Source organism: Bubalus bubalis, chromosome 11 (genome assembly GCF_019923935.1).
Source record: "Bubalus bubalis isolate 160015118507 breed Murrah chromosome 11, NDDB_SH_1, whole genome shotgun sequence".
In the NCBI taxonomy this organism is placed as follows: domain Eukaryota; kingdom Metazoa; phylum Chordata; class Mammalia; order Artiodactyla; family Bovidae; genus Bubalus; species Bubalus bubalis.
Window position 1 is genome coordinate 83140119 of NC_059167.1, and position 15324 is coordinate 83155442.

Genomic DNA, 15324 nt, shown 5'->3' on the forward strand with positions numbered 1-15324 from the left:
ATGAATGAATTCAAGTTAATGTGATCTTGTTCACCAAATCTCAAAACTCTGGTACAACAGCTTTATGAATAAAAAGAAGTAAAATTTTATGTAATGTAGACTCATTTGGTACTTAGCATGTCACAGTTTATCCTCTTACATTAATCTCCTGTTTCTCCCCGGAGATTGTATCTTACCAACATACATATCAGTGAGGTATACTATAGGTAGCAAGGGACTTGATTCTTCCTAGATTGTGTATTGCAAGTGTCTTGTCTCCAAGACAAGTCCAGCCACCGTTGTTCCAGGGATCCTCCTGGGAGCACCATTATTTAATGGGCAACCAGTTAGAACTGTGTGGGGCTTAAGATTTGTTGCCAAAGCCAAAGGCCTGCCCTCCCTCTAATCTCTGGAGGTGTTCCTATGAACCAGGAAGAACCCTCCCTTATCTTTACTTCTGAGCCCAGAGCTTAGCCGACTAAAGTCAATAGAGCTAGAATCAAATGGCTGTTTTCTCTCTAATTCAAAGCATCATCTCTGAATTGAATAATGAAGTTGAATTAGGGATTTTGATTTTTTTAAGTGATTTTTTTTTTAAAGGTGGTTGTTACAGCAAAGAAAAATATCTGAAACAAAATAGGACGCTTCAATGGAGTGAGAATTAACCTTTCTATTTCATTCTCTTCCTCTCAGTGCTGGGATTCAAGAACTGTGGGGATTATGTAGATTAGCAGTATCTATAGTTATTCTTTTCATCTAAATCAGAGGCCCTGAATCATGGAAATGCAATTTGCTAGGGAAACAGGACTTTTTGCTGTTAAAGCCTCTGTGATGTCCCTGTAAGAAAGCCCTTATTAGGTTGGCCCTTGCAATGTCGAGTTTCAGGAAATACTCGACTCTTCTAAGTTTATGGAGTTACTGCTTTCAGGAAGCATTTTTTGCTGCATAACTGGAGAGTGTCTTTTTGAGTTTGGACTTCCTAACCTTGAGAAGGAGTTGACGTGCTTCTTCAGAGTGTGAAATGAGCAGATGGTGTTGTTTCACTCCAATTTGTTTTGCATGGACTGAGGAGAAGGCGGTGGGGGGAGGGATACATGTGTTCTTTTCCTGATGGCTAAAACACAACGTATTGGCACAAAAAAGCCACTTCACTAACATTGGATCATCTACATCTTAATAAGGACTGGCGCTTTACTTACTCCACCTCAGTCTGGAAGTTATTTTCACCATGTTTTTCACTTTCTCCAGAAGGGATTATGCTCTCATTACAGCAAAAACCAACATATTTGGACTCCCCAAGCCAATAACTGAAGGAGCCTACTGTGAGCCTTTTGAAGTAATGAAGTCACTCAATGCACTTTCTTTTTCAGTATTAGTTGTCCCTCTCCAGCTGTGTTCACCTCATTTTCAACTCTACATTCAGCTCACCAACACCCAAAAATGTCTCCAGTCAACCAAGACAAGGAGCCTGAACACACTCATGGAAAAGCTGCAAAGTTTCCAAGGACCCTCAGCTATCTATTTATCTATCTGAATGAATACAGTCCAGAAAAGTTGTGAGACCTCATTTTCCACCTTATGCTAGAGAACATTTGAACCTTCTCCTAGACAAGTAGGTAGAAACTCTATTCCAACCTCATTCAACGAAAAGGGTTAAAGGGCTAGCTGCTTTTGCAGCTGTCTCCCTGTGTAAGTTCTGTTTCTACTACACCCACTTTGATACAGCTAAGGCAGATTCTTATGCCCCCACCCACCCCACCACTCACCCTGTTTCATCTACTGGCACAAGAAAAATCAGCAATTAATGTAGACTTTGCTGAAGATTTCACTGGTGAGAGAGAAGGAATAGATAAGAGAGTTAACATTCATACCACCCAGAAATGCCCCCCAGACACCATCATCTGTAGGTGCATTGTGTTTCTGTCTACTCCCTTCATCCTGCTGCTGCTGCTGCTGCTAAGTCACCTCAGTCGTGTCTGACTCTGTGCGACCCCATAGACGGCAGCCCATGAGGCTCCCCCATCCCTGGGATTCTCCAGGCAAGAATACTGGAGTGGGTTGCCATTTCCTTCTCCAATGCATGAAAGTGAAAAGTGAAAGTGAAGTTGCTGAGTCTTGTCCGACTCTTAGCAACCCCATGGACTGTGGCCCACCAGGCTCCTCCGTCCATGGGATTTTCCAGGCAAGAGTGCTGGAGTGGGGTGCCATCCGTTCGGCTCTAAATTCAGCTCTGTCCCCAGATTTGCATTGTTTTCTCAGCTTTGCAGTTATTGGACCTATCACTCAGTTTAGAAGGCAAGTTAGTAACCATTTATTATTATGTAAACTTACCCCCTGGGAGGTTTCACCTTCACTCCAGGAGACATTGAACAACACCAATAGTCTTCCCAAGAAGTAATCTTGCTAATATAATCTTTTTCACCTCCTTGTACCAGCTCCAACCCAGTCTCCAAATTTTACTGAGGCTACTTCCTACTTTGCTTATTTAACCCACTACTCCCCACTGTTGTCTTCTGTCTCTTTGACCTCCTTTGGTCTCTGCCCCTTGGCAATCAAGACTCATCTTAGCCCTTCTTTGCTTTGCTGACCTGTTTTGTATATCCTTCTTCAACCAGGTCCACCCATCTCCCTAGAACAAGACACCCCACTGCTTCCATCCTGCCTGGACCACTTGCTGAGGGAGGTGAACTAGGTAATACCAAATCCCTGTCCTTAAATGAGACCCCGACATAGCATACAGATAATTTACAAAAGTGTTCATCCGCCACTAACACCTTTCACTCTGAGGATCAGGATACTAGTAGCCACAGAGACTGGCCATAAGTTGGAGATGACTGATCACAGTGCAGCTCTGAAATTCTTCCTGGTCTGTGCTCTGTCCTCTGTTGGTTGAATTTAATGCTTATGACCACCTTGCTGGTTTTGACAGCCGTCCATTTGGGCCTGGCTCTGCCTTTGGAAACTGACCCTCAAAATTAGAGCCTTGCCTCTGCATGTCAAGGGCTTCCCTGGTGGCAAATCTGCCTGCAATGTGGGGGACCTGGGTTTGATCCCTGGGTTGGGAAGATCCCCTGGAGAAGGGAACCCACTCCAGTATCCTTGCCTGAAGAATTCCATGGACTGAGGAGCCTGGCAGGCTACCGTCCATGGGGTCGCAAAGAGTTGGACATGACTGAGTGACTTTCACTTTTCACTTTTTTCTGCACGTCACTGTCAGGTTTGATGCTGCCTGGAGACTCCCCGCTTTTATCTTTGGTGGCCCTGCCTCACCAAGCTGTGGGAAGACCCCCTACCTGGGGACCTGCCTGGTGGGCATCTCCCACCATCCACTCTAGTCACGAAGGTGGCACGAAACACAGCAAAGTTCCCAGGGGAAGAGCTACATGAACTTGCAAAGTTATAGTAGGTTTGCCTGGTGTCTGGTACTGAACCAGACAATCTGGTATTTGCACTTCCTATCTAGTTAAAACCAAAAAATTTTTTAAAAAGAAAACACATACTTCTGAATACTTATGAGATAAAAGAACTATTTCTAAAATGTTATATACATATAATATACAATTATATATATATATATATATATATAATGCTACCAAAGGATAAATACAAACATTTGAAATAGGCAAATAAATTACTTAAATCAACTTCTACATCATTCCCTCTTCCCTCCAAGTTCCACCCCAAATGCAGGTTTGGCACTTTTGTAGGAAAAAAAACCTAGAAGCCTAAATTATTATTGTTGAATGGCAAACCTCTTTTTTTTAATTTAAAAATATACTGCTAAAAAAAAAAAGGTACAGCAACTTGCTCGGTCATTTTTCAGTTAGGAAGATATACAGATAACAAAAGTATGTGTTCGATCAACTATCAACTATTTAGAATTATTTTCTGTGGAATTGTTATTAAATGTTTGGTTTTCAACAGAATACAGAATGTGGTCTCCCTGGAATCTGTCTCCTAATCTTTAAAATACAGATGGATTTCAAAGGATATTTAATCATGATTTTCATTCCTTTTCATTCAATGATGTATTTTGAAAGTGCTATTTGATATCTAAGAGAACCTCATGAATTCTTTTAATAATTTCCTCTCCTTTGAGCTAAGGAGCATTTTGCCAAAAAGAATTGGAACCTACAAAGCTTTGGGACTATATTAAACTGTACTGGTTTTTCATTTTTCTGAGAGCTTGCCAGAATGTTATCTCCTCCAGTTTATAATTTTTCCCCCTTTTTCCCTCACCTACCAGTTGAATAAAAGTTAAAAGATCACATCTTTCTCATCCTATCACCAAAGTAAACATTTCTCCAATTACCCATAAAGGGCAGATGCTTCCAAGAAATTATTTATTGTATATTAGCAAAAAGGCCCAGGCTGTAATAGAAGGCTCAGTGTCACAGATATAAGTTCTCGGCCATAATAATAAAGTATCCCTAAGCCTAGGGAAAAAACAAAGAAATCCTGCCACATTGACCGTATTCCTAAGAACGTGTTAACCAACTGGCTGCTAAAATTCAACTCTATTGTGGATTTGAGGAATGGCTTCTTGTAAGTATCACCTTCACAATTCATTTGTTTCACAAATGTTTATTGCCTGGCCCTGTTACAGACACCGGAAATACAGCAGCAAACAAAATACAGGCGAATCCCTGTACTTTACAGCTGTGAGAAGAGAGTCTCAGTTTCTTTAACAGCACTAGCTTACTAAAAGTAAATAGAGGACATAAAAGATGACTCGAATCCAAAGAAATCCAGGCTTCCACAGTCAGACTGTAAATTTCTTTTTGCGTGGTACCCTCCTGGAAGGAAGGGCTGAGAAGTATGCATCTCCAGACTTCTCCTCTGCCCAGATGAAGTGTTTGTTAAACACTTCGGTAATTTGTTTAAACCATGGATGGTCCATTCCTGGATCAAAAACTTCTGCATCCCTAGAAGGACTTCTTTTTAATATTTATTTATTAATTTTTAGCTGTACCAGGTCTTAGTTGCACACGGGCTCCAGAGCACATGGGCTCTGTAGTTTGCATTAATAGTTTGGTGTGTAGTCAGTGGCACGTTGGCTCTCTACTTGAGGGGTGTGGGCTCAGTCGTTGCGGCTCACAGGCTTTGCTGCCCCATGGCATGTAGGATCTTAGTTCTCTGACCGGGGATCGAACCTGTGTCCCCTGCATTGGAAAGTGGATTCTTAACCACTGGACCACCAGAGAAGTCCCCCATGGAAGAATTTCTTTATGTAAATGGCCAACTTTTTTTTTCAGGTTTACCTGATTGTCCACATGCAACAACCATTCTTTAAACATTTCTAGTATAAGAAAAGGAGAAGGCAATGGCACCCCACTCCAGTACTCTTGCCTGGAAAATCCCATGGATGGAGGAGTCTGGTAGGCTGCAGTCCATGGGGTCGCTAAGAGTTGGACACGACTGGGCGACTTCACTTTCACTTTTCACTTTCATGAGTTGGAGAAGGAAATGGCAACCCACTCCAGTGTTCTTGCCTGGAGAATCCCAGGGATGGGGGAGCCTGGTGGGCTGCCGTCTATGGGGTTGCATAGAGTCGGACACGACTGAAGTGACTTAGCAGCAGTAGCAGCAGCAGCAGTATAAGAAAAAGTAGTTTTGGTCATTGAAATGTAATCAAATCGAATAAGGAATTATTCTCACATTGTTGCAGGTAGGTTTGCATTACAAGTACAATGCTGCAAAATGGCATGTGTTATGGAATCAACTGGAAGAAACCAGGGAAGTCCCATCCACCCATACTCCCCTCTCTCTACCCTAACTTATCTCTTCTACCCAGATGTCTCTCTGCAGGAAAAAAAAAAAGAAATCCACTTGGGACTGTGCTGAATTGCCTTCTCTAGGTATCATTTTTTTTAAAATATGCAGATACCCCTTGGAGGAGGTTATCACACTCTGCTAACAGTCACCATATCCGGAAGACTGAAGGGAACTAACACTGAAATGGTTCAAGCTGCGTTCCAGGCACTTCACACGTCACATTGGTTAATTCCTACAACAATCCCTAAGAGTAGGTTTTCTCAGCTTACTGATGAGGAATCTGGGGTCCAGACAGGTTAAATGACAAACTGCCAGATCACACAGCCCACAGTTCAGGAGCGAAGAGTCAAATGTGACCTTTCCCTGGCTCCGTCTGAATTCATTTATCAAATCCCTTTCCTCTGTGGCACAGAAAACCTACAGATAGCCTTGAGAGTGATGACTGCCTGGCAAGAGGCTTGAAAGTGAGGGGAAAGAACAAAGAAATGAAAATAGAGACAAAAAGGGAAACATTTTGCTGACTTCTCAGTTTTCTCGGAGGTCAGATTCAGCACAGAGCTCCATGCGTATTGCTTTGATAAAATTCCTGATTCTCAGAAATACTGACTTGGCAGGACCTTAGAGGTCATCTAGCCCAACCCACCCTTAAAAGCTTGATTCAGTCATTAACTCACTTTATTACTGTTGGTGTGATCTGGGAAGGAGTGTCATTGACTTGGCAAGTGAGAGAATTTCTTTGAACCACATTTTTCCACTATCTCACTGTGGGCTTGTCTGGAGAGATTTGACTTTAAATAATAAGAATTCCTTACATCTGCTGAGCTTTTCACAATTGTCAAAAAGCCTTCACATACACCATGCTCTTTAAACCCTCATTTTGTTTGATATAGGGAGAGGAGGTTGTTTTACAGGGGTGAGAGCCCAGAGCTCGGCTGGGTAATCAGGGTTCAAATTCTCAGGAGCAACATACTAGCCATGGGAACTTGAGGAGATCATTTAATCTCTATAAGCTTCCTTGGAAAAGTTGCCTTTTCCTTTAAGGCTCAAAGTCCTCATCTGTAAAATGGGAATAATCATATGCCCCACGTGAGGTTGACTTTAAGTGAAGTGTGTATGTAAAGTGTTTGCTCATGGCAAGTGCTTAGGGTTGGTTGCTTTTTCCCCTTCCCTCTCTTCTTTTTACAGCCAAAAAGTTGGTGATGAGAAGAGATCAAACAACTTTCCCAAGATGAAAGAGACAAAGATTGGAGAACAGAAGATAAGCCCTTTTGCTACAATTCTAGGGCCCTTGGTACTATATCATCCTGCCTGGAATCACTTTGTCTTTCTTCTCTGCCCTATGGATTTGTACACACCTGACTCTTTTCTTTTCTTTTTTAGTTTATTTATTTAGCTGCACTGGATCTTAGTTGTGTCACATGGGATCTTCAATCTTTGTTAAGGCATATGAATCTTTAGTAGTGGCATATGGGATCTAAATCCCTGACCAGTGATTGAATCTGTTCCCCTGCATTGGGAATACAAAGTTTCAGCCACTGGACCACCAAGGAAGTCCTTACACCTGACTCTTTTTACCTAACTTCTGATTTCTTTGTAGTGGATTTCTTCCACTCCCTTCCTTTACCCAAGGCCTTCTGTTTTGCTGTTTTTGAATGCTTGCCAATTTCTGTGCCTGTCGCCTCTTTCTAGTTTCCTGTGTGCTTTATATGCTCTTTGGAAGTTCAGGACAAATGGACAGGGTACTTTCAGCCATGTCCCTCAGACACAAAATCTGCTTCTCCTACAGGTGACAGCGCAGCTGGGGCAGCATTTGGGCAGATGGGCTCTGAGTCACCTGGCTCTGGTGCCCGCGTGTGATGTGTTCCCGGCTGCCTTCTGGAGTTTGATACTGCTCCCAGGGCACTGCAGCTTCCCAACACTCCTCCAACAAACTCTGATTCAAACAGCCCCACGCTTAGCCTTCCACCTACCCCTGTGACACATGTGCAGCCCATTGGGAGCCCCTCAAATGAATCGCTGCCAAAGGAACGGGTGTTTTCAAAGAGGTCATGCTTCCATGGCTACACAGAAATACATGCAAGCTTTAAACACTATCTTTATTTAGGTAGTTTTCAAAATGCATGGTCACAGTGTTGCATTGGAGTGTGAAATAAATGTGTAAGCAAGCAGATTTATGATACAGCCTGCATACATAATGTGGGTGTTTATGCAGAAGACATAATAAAAAGGTACTTGTCACTCATTTCCTTTGTCATAAATTCTAGTACAACTGGAATATTACCTAACCCAGAGGAAATACAGTATCAGAGATCTGAGAGAATTCTCAGGAGATCATCCTGTCGACCTACCTATCTATCTGTAAGCGGAGGAAATGACTAGACTAATCCAAACTGAGAGTTAATGCTTCCTTATTGTATATTTCTATTCTGCTATGAAGCCTAATTCCATATTTAAAGTTGTTTTCTTCCTACAAACAACCCTTTGGGAATTGCCATGAACAAGGAGGATCATATCTGTGTTCCTCCCCAGGGAAGGCCCTCGGGAGATGATCTTAGGAAATTTGTCAAGAAATTCAAGGTCACACACCCCTCAAGTCCGCGGAGGACTCTGTTCCCGCCAGGTTCTCTCTCGCCATGCCTTGAAGGGTCCTCTGGTGCTGGCCCACCACCGCCCAACTTGTGTAAGATCTATTGCCTACTTGATGCCTCTGGTCTATAGGATTGCTGTTTTTCTGGGAGGACTGCACAAAAGTAAATTTAGCTGTTGGCCGGAGTTCTGTGCCCTTCTGGGGCCCCAGTAAAACTAAAGATTCTGTTGTCCATTACAAACCAGCTTCACTTTTTAAAAACATTTATTTAGCTACACTGGGTCTTAGTTGCAGCACTTGGGATCGTCTTTCCTGCACATGGGCATCTTTAGTTGTGACATGTGGACTCTCTTTCTTTTAAACTTATTTTTAATTGGAGGATAATTGCTTTACGAAACTGTGTTGGTTTCTGCCACACATCAACATGAATCAGCCATAGGTATACATATGTCTCCTCCCTCTTGAACCTTTCCCTCCCACCCCGTCCCACCTCTCTAGGTTGTCACAGAGCACCAGCTTGAGCTCCCTGCATCATACAGCAATTTCCCACGGGCTCTCTGTTTTACATATGGTAATCTAGACACGTGAACTCTTCGTTGCAGCATGTGGGCTCTAGTTCACTGACCAGGGATGGAACCCCGGGCCCCTGGCATTGGGAGTGTGGAGTCTTAGCCAGTGAACCAGCAGGGGAGTCCCCAAACCAGCTTCACTCTTTCACTTTCCCCACCCCTGAGCACCAGCATGCCCCTCAAGGGATGAGAGAAGGGGAGGGACAAACTGCATGGCAAGCAGTGGAGATGGTCTTGATTCCATGTGTCCAGTCCAGTGAGCCCTTCCCCATACCTTCTGCCTTTCCTCACACTGGTCCCGCCTCCCATGGAGCAAAGCAAGCAAAGCAAAGCAGATAAAGCACAACCGTAGACCACGCATAGGCTCTTGCAGGACGCAGCAGCCTTTTCTGCACCCTGCCTGACCATCCACCATGCTCAGCACGCTCTTAAACTTCTTTATACAGTTGCCAGAATTCATTTGAAAGGGCAACTTTAAGGGAGTTTATCTCCCTTTCCCTGATGCCCGTCTCTCCAGAAAAATCCAGTTTTGTGGAGTAACAAAATAACGCTGTGTCCCCACTCAGTTTTAAAATATGCTTATAAACAATATTGCAAGAAAGAGGGGAAAATAAGAGTACAAAAGAGCTTGGCTTAACTGTATTATGAGTCAATTATTAAAAGAAATCTAATTTTAAAAAATTTTAATTAATTTATTTTTTGTGTTGGATTTTCACAGCTGCACTAGGGCTTTCTCTAGATGCGGTGAGCAGGGGCTACTCTTCCTTGCTGTGTTCAGGCTTCTCATTGCAGTGGCTTCTCTTGTTGTGAGCAAGAGCTCAGTAGTCGTGGCACACGGGCTTATTTGCCCCATGGCATATGGGATCTTCCTGGGCCAGGGACCAAACCTGTGTTCCCTACATTGGCAGGTGGATTTTTAACCACTGGACCACCAAGGAAGTCCAAGAAGTCTCATTTTTTTCTGTGAGAAGACAGGGGAAGCAAATAGGTTCCATTCAGCCTTAGGAGTCAAAATCTACAACCACACCAGGGAAAATCCTGTCCGTACCAGGAGTGATCCACTTTCATTGGATATAGAATTTCCACCCTCAGCAACTCTCCCAGGGCCACAAGATTCTAACATCCACTCTCTCTGGATCCTGATGCTGGCTCAGAGCTAATTTGGGACACAACTGCTTACTCAGTCTGTAGGTCTGGGCTTTCCTGGTGGCTCAGTGTAAAGTATCTGCCTGCAATGCAGGAGACCTGAATTTGATTCCTGGGTCGGGAAGATCCCTTGGAGGAGGGCATAGCAATCCACTCTGGAAATCTTTCCTAGAGAATCCCATGGACAGAGGAGCCTGGCAGGCTGCAGCCCATAGGGTCACACAGAGTTGGACGCAACTGAAGCGACTAAGCAGCAGCAGTCTGTAAGTCTAGTTAGAGCCTCATTCACAACTACTGTTTCTTATAAACATGAACACACATTTTCAGTCTTTTACCATCTCTTGCTTTTCTTTTCTAGAGTACTTGCTGTTCCAGGTCAGGGCCTGGGACTTTGTGAGCTTCTTTCTGGCCCAGCCCAACTCTGCACCACCCAGTTCCACCCAGCCTCGGTGCTCACACTAAGCCCATCACCTGCATTCTTGGTCCTGCCCTTCAACAGCTTCCTGTGCATTAACTGGGCTCCATAATGTTTCAAGCAAAAGACCCTTGTGGGTGAGGATTGACTGCCAGCAGAGTTCAGATTGTGGGATCATAAGTGTCTTCTCGGCTGGATTGTCTCTGCTCCAGTGCTCTCAGTTGCACCGTGACTGGTCCACACCTTGCTCTTAGTTTCTCCCAAAGGGAGAAGTGAGTTGGGTATTAACCTATAAGGGCTGCCATAACAAATGACCACAGACTGGATGGCTTTCACAGCAGGAATGTGTTTCCACAGCGTTCTGGAGGCTGGCAGTTGAAGATCGAGGTGTCCTCAGGCCTGGTTTCTTCTGAAGCCTCCCTTCCTGGCTTGCAGACAGCTGCCTTTTGCTGTCCTCACATGCTCTTTCATCCTCTGTGCACGCCCATGGTGTCTGTGCTTATCCTAATTTTCTCTCCTTAGAAGAACACGAGTCAGATTGGATTAAGGCCCACTCTAATGACCTCATTTTCTTCCCTCATTACTTAAAAAAAGAGTTTATTTGGCTGCACTGGGTCTTAGTTGTGGCATGTGGGATTTGGTTCCCTGACCAGGGATTGAACTCAGGCCCCTGCATTGGGAGTGCAGAAAATTAGCCACTGGACCACCAGGGAAGTCCCAGGGCCTCATTTTAATGTAATCACCTCTTTAAAGGATCTGTCTCCAAGTGCAGCCACATTCTAAGGCCCTGGGGGTTAAGGCTTCAACATACAGATTTGGAGGAGGAACACAGCCTCTAACAGGTGGGTTTGCACCTTCCCATATGAAGTGTCATTGGAGGCAGTTACCATGTCCAGTTCATGGGAGGGTGCCTTTGGCTTGGCATCAGTGTCTGGTGAAGCCAGTTACAGTGAGGGTAATGAATTGGTTTCACTCAAAACATGGCATAAGCAATAGCAACTGCCACAGGAAAGAACCGGTTTGGGCCACTTTCCTTGAAAGGTAACTTCAGGTGTGGCAGGTGTTCTGAGACTCTGGTAGCACAGGCTGAGAATACATGAGGCTGCCAGCTGCTGGCAACACATTAGGTGCTTCCTCCTCCCTCCCCACCAGCCCAGGCCTCAGCCTCTGGGATCCGAAACCCAGGATTGTGTCCTCCCCACCCGACCTCACCTAGGCCCTCTCCAGTCTGAAGCCAGTTTCTGTACCTGGTTTGACTCTTCTACACAAACACACACACCCCTCCTCTGGCAAAATGCCTCTCTCTCTAGTTTCTTGGTTACTACCCCTAGATTCATCTTTCACTAACGCATCCCACAAATCACTTAGTTCTCTTGGCTTCTAACCTCGGTACAACTTCCTCACTATTGCTTTCAGATCTCTCTCGTCTTGCTTTCCGGGTCACACTGACTTGGCCTCCAGTACTCCTCCACCAGTCTGCTCCCCTGAGGCAGCCCCTTCTGATCCTTTTAGGATGTGGACACAGACCTGCACATAATACCTTGGACACAAAGGTGTGATGGACTTGGTAGGTCAGGGTCAAGGTTTTGGCTTTGGGGGAACATAGTGCTGAAGCTTCTGACATGGCTGAAAGATTTATCACCCTATATACTCTGCAATTCTCAGGGTAATTGAGAGAATGGCTCTATTAGTCAGGGTTCTCCGGAGGAACAGAATGTATATACTCACATCTACAATAAGAAATTGGCATATAAGATTACGGAGGCTGAGAAGTGCCATGCTCTGTCATCTTCAAGCTGGAGACCTGGGAACGTGAGTGGTGTAACACAGTCTAAGTCAAAAGGCCTGAAAACCAAGGTAGCCAATGATGTAAATCCTAGTCCATAGGCAGGAGAAGATGAGATGAGATGTCTCAGCTCAAGCAGTGAGGCAGGAAAAAAAGAGAACAAATTCCTCCTTCCTCTGCTTTTCATTCAATGAATTGGATGATGCCCACCCACATTGGAGAGGGTTATTACTGATTCCATTGATTCAAAGGCTAATCCCATCCAGAAACACCCTCACAGACACACTCAGAATTAATATTAACACTGGGTACTCCATGGCCAGTCAAGTTGACATATAAAATTAACCATCACAGGGGGCTTTTTGGGTTTTTACCTGCTGCGGGGAGGGTAAGAAGTGAGTCATCCTCACGAGCAGCTAGACACATAAGCACAAATAGTTTATTTGGCAGTCTGCCCCCTTAGGCATGGCAAGAGCTATTCAGGCCCATGCTGGAGAGGGGGAGATTGAGGAACAAATGAGACTCTTCCCAGAAGCACCTTGAGCCATGGACCAGGTGGCTAGGTCATGCCTAAATTGAGACGCTTGAGCCAGAAAAGACTGGACTTCTGCCATAGTAACCCACACCTGGGCAGGCAGCTGCCTTCCTCCTGGGGGCCATCTTACCCTGCTCCTCTTCTCATGCCAGGATGACCCAGGACATACAGACTGCCCCCCAGGGAGCAGAAAGTCAAGGGAGTGCCCCCTTCTTTGGTTTTCAATTAGAGCCTTACTGCAGACCCAGCCTGAGGGTCCCTTCTGGCCTAAACTCAGCTGCTCCTGCTAAGTTCTGGTGCTATTTGAATGGAAAAAACAACAATCAGTGAGCTGAGGTTCCACCTGTTCACCAGGCCTAAATGCAGCATTTGCTGAACGCTGATACCTGCTCTTACTCATCCATCTGGTAAAGGGACCCAGTGTTCCCAAAGCTGAATCTTTGAGGGGAGCAACCAGGTGTGCAGAATCATGTTCATTCATGGAGGAAGCGGGAGAAAACATCTCCCAGAAACACTTGACTCTGTGGATTCCACTGCCCAGTATAATGCATTAAGCTTGCCCTTCGGGACCTAGGGGTGATGAAGGTATTCAGGTCTTCAGGCTATCTATGAGAAAACCTGGAGAACTGCCTACTGGCAAATCCCTGCATCTCCTGTTAGATGTGGCCAGTGCTGTCAGAGCAATCCAAATCCTAGAGGGATGTTTCTTTGTAGTTATGAAGCTAACACCACTTTACCATAAACTTCTAAGAAGTGCTTTATCACCTGGCCTTTGAACTGAAGTGTTCGAAGATTCCTTTTACCTTGTTTAAGTTTGGACTATGTTTTTGTCTGCCAGGCTTCTTTCTTTTCGGATAAATGTCCCTCCTTCCAACTATGTGATTCCAGGAAAGCTACAGATCAAGGGGACCTCCCCCTTCCCTCGCAATCCCCAGTCAGACCCTTTCTCCCAGGTGTTTGAACCTGCAATGGGAACACAGAGAATCATAAGACAGGGGCAACTGGGCTTTCACCAAAAACTGTTGCCCTGGAGGAAGGCAGCATCTCCCTTGTGGTAAAGATGGGAAAACTGAGACTCAGAAGATTAAATATCTTGGATTGACACATATACTCTATTAGTACTATATACAAACAGATAACTAATGAGAACATACTGTACATAATGTGCTGTGGTGACCTGAGTGGGTAGAAAATACAAAAGGAAGGGGATATATGTATGCATGGCTGATTCATTTTGCTGTATGGTTGAAAATCACACAACATTGTAAAGAAACTATACCTCAATAAAAATTAATTTTAAAAAGATTAAATATCTTGTCCAAGGTTCCACAGTAGTAGATGGCAGAACTGGATATGAACCTAGGTCTGTGTGACCTCAAAGCCCATGATCGTCCTGCTCATTCAAAGAGTCTCCATATACAAAGTACTCACTTTTTACAATGGTGACATTAGGGGGAACTGGTCTAGTGCTTAGCCCTTTCATTCAGTGAGTTTGATGTAGAAACATACACGAGGTTCAGCTATTTCTCATTTATTGCATAGTATCATGGTATTTCACCTTCCCACCTTGCTGCAGTGTCCACATCTGATGACTCTTGTGTTTCTCACACCTCCTACTATTAGCCAGTAAGGGGTTTGCAGTCTTTTTTGATGTACACTGTTCTCAGATTTCAGATCTGCCCTCATCTTCACCTCCATTAAACAGGCACTGTCCTATGCATGTGCTCGATTTTCCTGAATCTTTCTTTTCTCACCCAATTACTGTGCCCTGCTGGAGTCCCTCTACCCCACCCCAACTGCCTGTAAAAGCAGGCTGGAAGCCAGCATGTCCCAGTAAATGCCGAAATTGTTCTTGTGTTTTGTCATTAGACATTACGCTTTAACCGAATAAAGCATGTCTGCGGAGGGCACTGGAACCTCTTCAGAGATGGTTTATTTTCATACGACCTGGAGCTACTTTCTTGCTGATGAATCAGCACTGCCACTCTGCTCTCAATGCTCCAGCAGTAACAAGGCACAAAGATGGTGAAGCTTCAGCCCATAAGTGAGTCTAAATGCACTTATTATTCCACTGTTTTTCCAGTTGATTCCTCCTGAGTTCAATATTCTGTTCTAGACAGTTGTAAGCACCCCTATATCTTGTTGAAGGCTCCCAGGGTTCGAAAAAACACTTGATTTCTTGGGTGTGCTGGACACTTCGGGAAAATCAAACCAAACAAACAACTCTTATTTGAAAATCACAGTCTTTTCATAATATTCAAAGGGAAAACTTAAATACAGTGTCAACCTCACCCAATTAGCCCTGAAGCACATGTCAGCCTGTTTCTGTGAAGATAAACTCCATAAAAAAGGACCTGCTTGACACCCCCCTCATGGACTTGAAAAACGCTTTCAGTGCTATGTTGCCTCTGGCCTGCATGTACTTAGAAGCAATGGAAGGTGCACTGTAATTTAACTTAGCTTGAGCACAATTATTTCCTCTTTCAGGTCTAAGGGTCTTGATCAGATGTGCTTGGGTTAATTCTTGCAGTC

General features: G+C 44.4%; 1 long non-coding RNA gene across 1 annotated transcript; it reads right to left on the reverse strand.

Annotated features, from left to right (window-relative positions):
* Positions 1–10786: 10786 nt before the first annotated feature.
* LOC123328300 lies at positions 10787–13059 on the reverse strand. The gene is made up of 3 exons (XR_006543143.2): positions 12923–13059; positions 12200–12275; positions 10787–10988 (listed from the first exon to the last, which is right to left on the reverse strand). It is a non-coding gene; the product is annotated as an uncharacterized LOC123328300 (long non-coding RNA).
* Between the last annotated feature and the right edge of the window lie 2265 nt (positions 13060–15324).